A 7805-nucleotide genomic window follows, 5' to 3' on the forward strand; every position below is an offset into this window, starting at 1 on the left:
AAGCGGGAGCCAATTTCTAGCACTCCCTCCCTTCTCTTGCCACAGTGGTCACAGAGGCATACATTAGCAAAGATACGGCAAAAGAGCAGCAGTCTCTAGAATGTCGAGTCCATGTAAGAGGGCAGCTGCTCAGAGACCTGCTCTGTCTTACAGCTGATTCTCATGAGTGATGCCGGAACAGTTCTTATGCTAAGCTAGTTGGATCATTTTTACCATAACATACATTGTCTGGCTTAATTGATATAAAGCCCATCTGTGAACTAGAAGTTCCATCTTCAGTGCCACCACCAAAAGGAGGGAAATAATAGCCACACCATTTGAGGACTTTACTGGTATAACACCCAAGCTGGAGTGTTTCTGATACTTGTAAACCATCAGACTCAATTTTTTAACTGTGTATAAAGGTCTATTGCAAAATGACAGGAATAAAATGTTAATCTTTATATTGTTACATTGATAAAAGTGAGCTTTGAGCTGAGCATGGGGGTAAAGACCTTTAATCCCAGCACTCAAGAGACAGAAAGGCAGAGAGACCCTTGTAAATTCATCCAAGGCCACCCTGATTAACATAATAAGACCTGTCTCAAAAAAAAAAAAAAAGGAGCCTTGAAATGCCAGTGGTCCAACTTAAAAGAACATGTGTGATATCCTGTGTTCAATCCTCAGTATCAAAAGGTGAACTTTTGTAACCCTTTGTATAACACAGTACTCTTTGCCTGTTGACAAATTGTTGATCATAATGGAAGTTGAACCAGAGATTCAGAAGAAAAACCTTTTGGTTCCATGACTTATGTTAACAAAGGTCAAACCACCATTGATCTGTGCATGGCATCTAAAATCCAACTGCATGTCAAGAAAAAGTTAAACTTCTCTTCACTCTACCCTAACAACAATTTGAAGTGTGTAACACAAGTGTTCTGGACACAGTGGTGTATGTTCTACAGGAATCTAATAAATAGTCATGGATCAGGATGGAATGATTGTCATTAAATGGGGAGTGATCTTTATGGCAGCTAATGTTCAGAACATATTTCCTATTTTGAAGTCAGCACCCAAACCAAAACTTTGACCCTTGTTGCCAAGCCTCCAGGATTCCCCCCTGAGAGCATGAAAGTACTGCTATTGACTTCCTCTATAGATTTCTGAAACCCTTCTATCTCTAAGATCACACCTAGATTTTCCTATTCTGATTTTCTCCTTCACTAGTTCACACAGAAGTAGCTTACCCAGAACTTAAATGTCTAGGTATTTCATGATAGTGATTCAATAGTACTCAATAGTTTGCAATGCAAACTTCTCAAATTTGCCTCCCCCTATTGGGATAGGCCTAAATGATTGGGCCAGCCATATGGAATATTAATTTCATATGCAAATGAGGCATTAGTAATCACTGACTATAGCACATTTTGTAAGTGGTGAGACATTTATTATTTATCAGACACAAGATTAAGAGACAGTTTGGATCAAAAGTCCTGTTGCAAAGAATTTAATAAAAAGCTTCCCTAATTTTCAGAATAAAAGAGAATAAATTAGTCAGTTGTTACATGACCTTCACTACCTAGGGAACTAAGCTATCCTGGAAACTGCAAATTGGGGTATTGGTTTCAGCCTTGGGCTGCCAGGGCACCTTAGGGGACCACAAACAAGAGAAGCTGGCAGGGCAGATCTTTTGAAAAGACGAAGATAGAATACTGAGTGTATGCATACACGTATCTGCTGGGCCACAGCTATTCCTACAGCACATCCAGGGATAAGTGGTGCATAAATTCACCCAGGGGCGAATCGGAGTACTGGCTTGAGCTAGCACTGAAGTGACCTCCCAAGGACAGAATGGAAACACAGTGGCTGTTAAGGAAGCAAACATCTGAAAGTGATACACACCTTTTGTAGAGAACCATCTTCTCTTTGCACTTCATGCTTATTTACTGTGGAATTTTGTTTGTTTGTCCTTGTTTTGAGAAAGGGTTTTTATAATGTAGCTCAGACTACCCTAGAAGTCATTATTCTCCAGCCTCAGTCTCCTGGGTTCTGGAATTAAAGTCATGTGCCACCATGATGGGCTTATACTGATTCTTTTCATGGCGTTTTTTCCCCCTCATAGGCCAAATAACATCTCATTCGTATTGTTACAGTGAAAACCGTCACCCAAAAGAGTCTTAGGCAATCAGCTTGAGATAAAGGAGGGTGGCTCCCTCTTCCTCCCAGATGTTTCTGTACTCATCAGAAGAAACCAAGAAGAGCACAGCAAAGGGGAGTCAGAAGAGATTCCAATCCCTGGTGTCTGGTTGAAAGTATTTCCAGTTGTTGCAAATTGTGGAATAACACCAGCAGAGTTTTAGAGGAAAAGAGAACTCCTTTGCATGGCTCCAAAATACCTGCCTTAACTAGAGACAGATCAGAGGTGGTTTTATGTTGGGGTTCTGTGGTATCACATCAGACTTAGTTCCTCTTCCTCACTAAATGAACCCAGGTTGTAAAACAACTCAGCTGCAGTGAACAGGCATCCAAACGATGCTGGGCCACAGATCTCTCCATCTGCCATAACATTGGAAGATGGTGATGAATTTTGATGGAGCAGAAAACAACTCTATATATGCTGGCAGGGGCAGCACACAACAAAGGTCAGTGAGAAATCTATTTCAAAGAGAAGTTTTAGACATGCTCACATTTGCTTGTGTGTTTCTAGCCATTTCACAAATGTGGTTTGTGCAATGATACATGTTTATCAGATATTCTGAATTTAGTTACTCAAATGTATCCCACATAATACAGAGACAATGGTCTGAAAAGTAAAAGCTTTGCTAAATAATTATATATTATTTTGTAGAGCCTTAAGAGGCTAAGAAAGAGGCCTTCTTGGGCTCTAGAGTAGGTTCAAAGCCCAGGAAACTCATTGGGATCCTGTGCCTGCCAATCCAGATGTAGAACTATGAGCTCCTTCTCCAACACCATGTCTGTCTGTGCCACCATGCTTCCTGCCTTGACAATAATGGACTAAACCTCTGAAACTGTAAGCCAGCCCCTGCTGTATGTACACTACCGCCTTTGCTCTGGGATATGCTGAGATGCTAGCCCCAACCCAGTTTTCCTTTTGCTCTACCCACCTTTAGTTCCAGGAGGTGACTGAGCTACCAGTCCCCATCCAGCTTCCTTGAATCTGCAGATAAAAGACACACACAGTCTATTCCTTTACAACTTGCCTTCTTAGGGTAATTGTTGGATGCTGATGTCACCCACCTGGAAAAGCGTGTCCTTACCAACTTATTATCTCTGTCTCTCCACCTGCCCTAAACTTCAGTGGCTAGTCCCACCTAGCCCCTGCCAAACATCCTGACCACCTGTAGCAGTGGCCACAGGCCCCAGCTTCCCCTGAGACCTCACATGGTTGCTTCATTCTTCTTTCTCCAAGCATGTCAGAAAACTCCTCTCTCCTTCCTTGCATCTGCCTTTTCTTCCTGGGACCCAGAAGACCTGTCTGTACTTTCTGCCTAGCAATTGGCCCCCAGCTTTCTTTACTGACAAATCAAGAACCAATTGGGGAACAGGACCTTAGTATCAGAATCTCCCCTGTCAAGCCCCAATAAAATGATTTATAAGAGTGGCTGTAGTCCTGGTATCCCTTCACAGCAATAGCAACCCTAATTAACAGAGGGCCAAAGCTATAGCTCAGTGGTGTGGCACCTGCCTAGCATTTGTAAGGTCCTTCATTCAGTCCTCAGTACCAAAACAAACAAGCAAACATTCTTTTAAAAAAGGGAGAGAGATTTATTTTCTGATATGAGTACACTGTAGTTGTCTTCAGACACACCAGAATAGATGCCTGTGAGCCACTATGTGGTTGCTGGGAATTAGATTCAGAACCTCTGAAAGAGCAGTCAGTACTCTTAAACACTGAGCCATCTGTCCAGCCCCAAACATTCTTATTTATATTATATCTAATCAGTAATCAGAAATTGGGAGGCTTAAAAGAACTGAACCAGAAAACTTGATAGTTAAATTTTCCATGATGGCTCAGTATTATTGTTAAAATACTGATAAAAATTTGATAAAGTTTCCTCCTTTACAACAGCTGGCTTTTAAAGTGGATGTGTCAAAAGGAATTCTGATGTCATGTTCAGGCACTGAACAAACTTTGCCAAGTTGTATGAGGGAAAAAGGTATGGGCATAGAAGGACACAACCATTTCCATGTGGGATTTAATTTCCTTGCTGTGGGAATGGAAACCATGGTAAAAGCTGAGCTTCATACCATGCTTCGAAGAGTACTATTATCCATTGAGAGAACTCCCTGGTCCTCTTAAAACAGGAAAAGTGTATTCTTTCACTCAAGAGCACTTTTTCCAAGAACACCATTTTCTCAATGATCAAGTTAAATTATTAAATAAATACATCAAAGAACACAAGCTTCTGTCATGGTGTGGTAACCACATGCCTGGTTCCCACTATCCCCACAGCAGGACTGGTAGCTGGTGTAACTCAATTTTTGTCTTACTACAAGCTGGTGATGCTGAAGCATTAAGGAACCAGCAAAAGACATAAAAACTGCAACTCAAAAGCATTCTCTCTTCTTTTTCTTTCTTCTTCTTTTAGGGAGTTGGATCAACATATTTTTAAGGCATCACTTATAATTATAAAGCTATTATAAAAACATTTTAAGAATCTGAAAGTACATTAAATCAGCACAAGAGAACAGACAAGTATGTGGCCTAATGTCACCTCACAGAATAAATTTAATGTACTAAAAGTTACTCCATTTAAAAAATACTAAAAATGCCCAAAAATATGGGAGAATTTTTAAATTGAAAAGTCTATATTTAGGAAAAGGACAGACAGTTTTCTGGGCTGCTGTAATGACCAATACAAATTGTCAGATAAGAAGTTAAGCTGTGTTGAGAGGAATCAAAATGAAGAAAAAAAAATTCTTTCTTCCTATAGACTCCAAACATAAGCTGTGATGGCCTAGCATGAAATTGTAGGTAAATCTGTCGGCTTTCAATTCCATATATCAAATTGCTTTCCTCTCCACAAGGGTAGGAGGCATAAATAAAGAAAATGAAGGCCTGAAAAGATGGAAATTTGATCCTGAACTTCTCCAAAATATTAATAACAGGAGTGGCTATAGCTTATGAATCCTGACCATAGGCAGGGATGGGGCTAACTAAGCATTTTCTATGTGTATCTCTCTGTACTTAATATTCAAAGTAATCCTTGTAAGGATTGTTATTATCCTAAGATTATAGATGAGGATATTGTCTTCCCAAGGCTCAATCCCCAAAATCCAACAGTTGTAGTAAAAGTTGCCCACTATCAGCCAGAACAGAGCTGCTTAGGTCTAGGCTCTGTTCATGTCCCTTAGCAAACAGGAGCTAAAGGCTTGACTCCACCTAAATTTCATTTGTGAAACCTCTTATCAGCACATAGGAACACATCAATCAGAGCTCTCTTCTCAGAGGCCAGTGGATGTCATGTTAACAGTTCTCTGTTAGCTGTCAAACCCCAACCCGTCAAAAGTTTATTACATATTCATGCAAACACAGGTTTATTTGTTTTTGTTGGCTTTCAGTTTCTTAATTTTAATTTTCTTTTCTTCTCTTTTTTTAATTGGATATTTAAAATGCTCACTTTGTAACTCTAACTTCAAACTCACGTTGATCCTCCTGCCGCATTCTCTCAAATGCTGGGGTTATCAGGACCAGCATGAAGGCCTTTTGATGAATACTGGCTATATCATATCTTTTATTTTCTCTATAGATTAAAATCATATCACTTATAATGTTTCTCATTGTGTTTTTTAACAATAATGTACATATTTTTCTATGTTCATATACATAACTCTACCTTACTCTTTTTTATATCCACCTGGATTTCTACTGAATGAAGACATTTTATTGCATTTGTTGGATACTTAAGCTGATTATAATTTTCTGCTTATTGTTTTTGTTTGGTAGAGTGCTGGAAATCAAACCTAAAGCCTTATACAAAGTACACATGCTACTACCCCAGCATGCCGTCTCTGTTATTATAAACATGCTATAAAAATTGTCTTTGCATGCTGACGTATTTCTGAGTCTACACACCAATAACTCCCTGGGTTAGGGGGCTTCAAATGCTGTGGACAGTGTCAAATTGCTCTTGAACAGACTTCTCAAACCAAGTGTTTTTTCTCTGCATGCTCCTCCACCTTGGAGGACATCTTTTTGAGTTTATTGTCTGCCCCTTGCCCTTCTTGCCTCTCTTCTGCCCTCTCCTTTCCTCTTTTCTCTTGTCTCTTCTAGCTTCCTGCTCTACTTTCCACCTCTGTCTCCTTATACCTGACCATCCTTTTACCACCTCAATTAACTAACAGAATGCATCTTTAAAATATAACTTATGAGCTCAATTTTCTGTTTCTGTGTGTAATATAATCAAAATAATTTATCTTCAATGACTTTCTAAAAGTAAAATAAACCAGGTTCAGGGTTGGGGTACACCAACATTAAACTTCCTACAAGGCTGATTAACTGACTAAAACTTCAATAATTGTGGAGAGGTGGAATGTTGCAGATATAAAACAGAATTATCTTGGGCTATTTAGCCCACTAAATAAGCATTTATTTTCCATTCTGCCTGTGACCTAATATCCTTGTGATTATTAGTTAAATCATTTCAGGATGGACAAGTAGATCCCTAGCTTCCACCAGCCCAGAGACTAAAAACATCACCAGACAGCAGCTGAGACTTGAAGCAGAGCTCCCCCAAACCCCCATGTGCAGTCGCCAGTCAGCTGATGCTTCCTCCAGTAAGTGTGAAGTGCCTTCGCTTACTGCTTTTTTTCCCTTCAGGTTTTTATAAGAACATCACAAATGTTGCCAGTTTGGAATATAGTATTTGGGGTGACTTGAATTTGTGTTCCCAAGCTCTAGTCACTCATGTTTGGCTTCAAGTAAGCTATCTCTTATTTTCTTTGGGGTGTGTATATTGAAAATAGTAATGAGGTCACTTCTTTGTGGCTCTTGATTCCAATGATCCACATCAGAATAAACAAACAAGCAAACAAACAAACACAACCTTCTCCTCCATCAAAGATGCATAAAACTAGTGTACAAAGTAGCAAAATCTTTCAACAAAGAAAGTTCAAATTCAGTCCATTACTCACAGTCTGTATGTTGTTATTTCTGTGTTTTTCAGTTTGGGGTACACAACAATGCTGAGTTGTCAAGGCACTCAAACTTCTCCTACTATTTTTTTCCACCAGCCTTTTAAATAGCAAGACAATGAACATGGAGAACCAGCTTAACTTTCATACTTTATCAAATAAAAGACTATTCACAGAGTTGGTGACTGATTTTTTTGTTTTGGTTTGGTTTGGTTTTTTTGTTTTTTGGTTTTTTGAGACAGGGTTTCTCTGTATAGTCCTGGCTGTCCTGGAACTCACTCTGTAGACCAGGCTGACCTCAAACTCAGAAATCCGCCTGCCTCTGCCTCCCAAGTGCTGGGATTAAAGGTGTGTGCCACCACTGCCTGGCTCTGATTTTTTAAAAAAAAAAAAAAGTACAAATGGTACTCATTGATGGTGGCCAGTTTGGTTGTGGGTAGATACTAAATAATTTGATATTTACGTAGGATGATTAATAGATTATGATCAGTATAAAAGAGTTGTTCCCATAGCAATTTAGGAGCCTAAGCAAATGAGCAACTTTCAGAGCTCCAAACCAATAGGTGCTACAAAATGGACTTGTTTCACAAATGGTGCTGGGTTGGTTATGTAAGCTTATATATATTAAATTTGCTGCAACTCCAAGGCTATGAGTTCTGGCATCATGCCCA

At 39.4% G+C, this 7805-nt stretch overlaps 1 long non-coding RNA gene across 1 annotated transcript; it reads left to right on the forward strand.

The window, feature by feature from the left end:
• Positions 1-6673: 6673 nt before the first annotated feature.
• On the forward strand, positions 6674-7311 carry LOC116085232. Its single transcript, XR_004116453.1, has 2 exons — positions 6674-6777; positions 7234-7311. It is a non-coding gene; the product is annotated as an uncharacterized LOC116085232 (long non-coding RNA).
• The last annotated feature ends 494 nt before the right edge of the window (positions 7312-7805 follow it).

The sequence above is a fragment of the Mastomys coucha genome, unplaced genomic scaffold, assembly GCF_008632895.1.
Source record: "Mastomys coucha isolate ucsf_1 unplaced genomic scaffold, UCSF_Mcou_1 pScaffold9, whole genome shotgun sequence".
Lineage (NCBI taxonomy): Eukaryota > Metazoa > Chordata > Mammalia > Rodentia > Muridae > Mastomys > Mastomys coucha.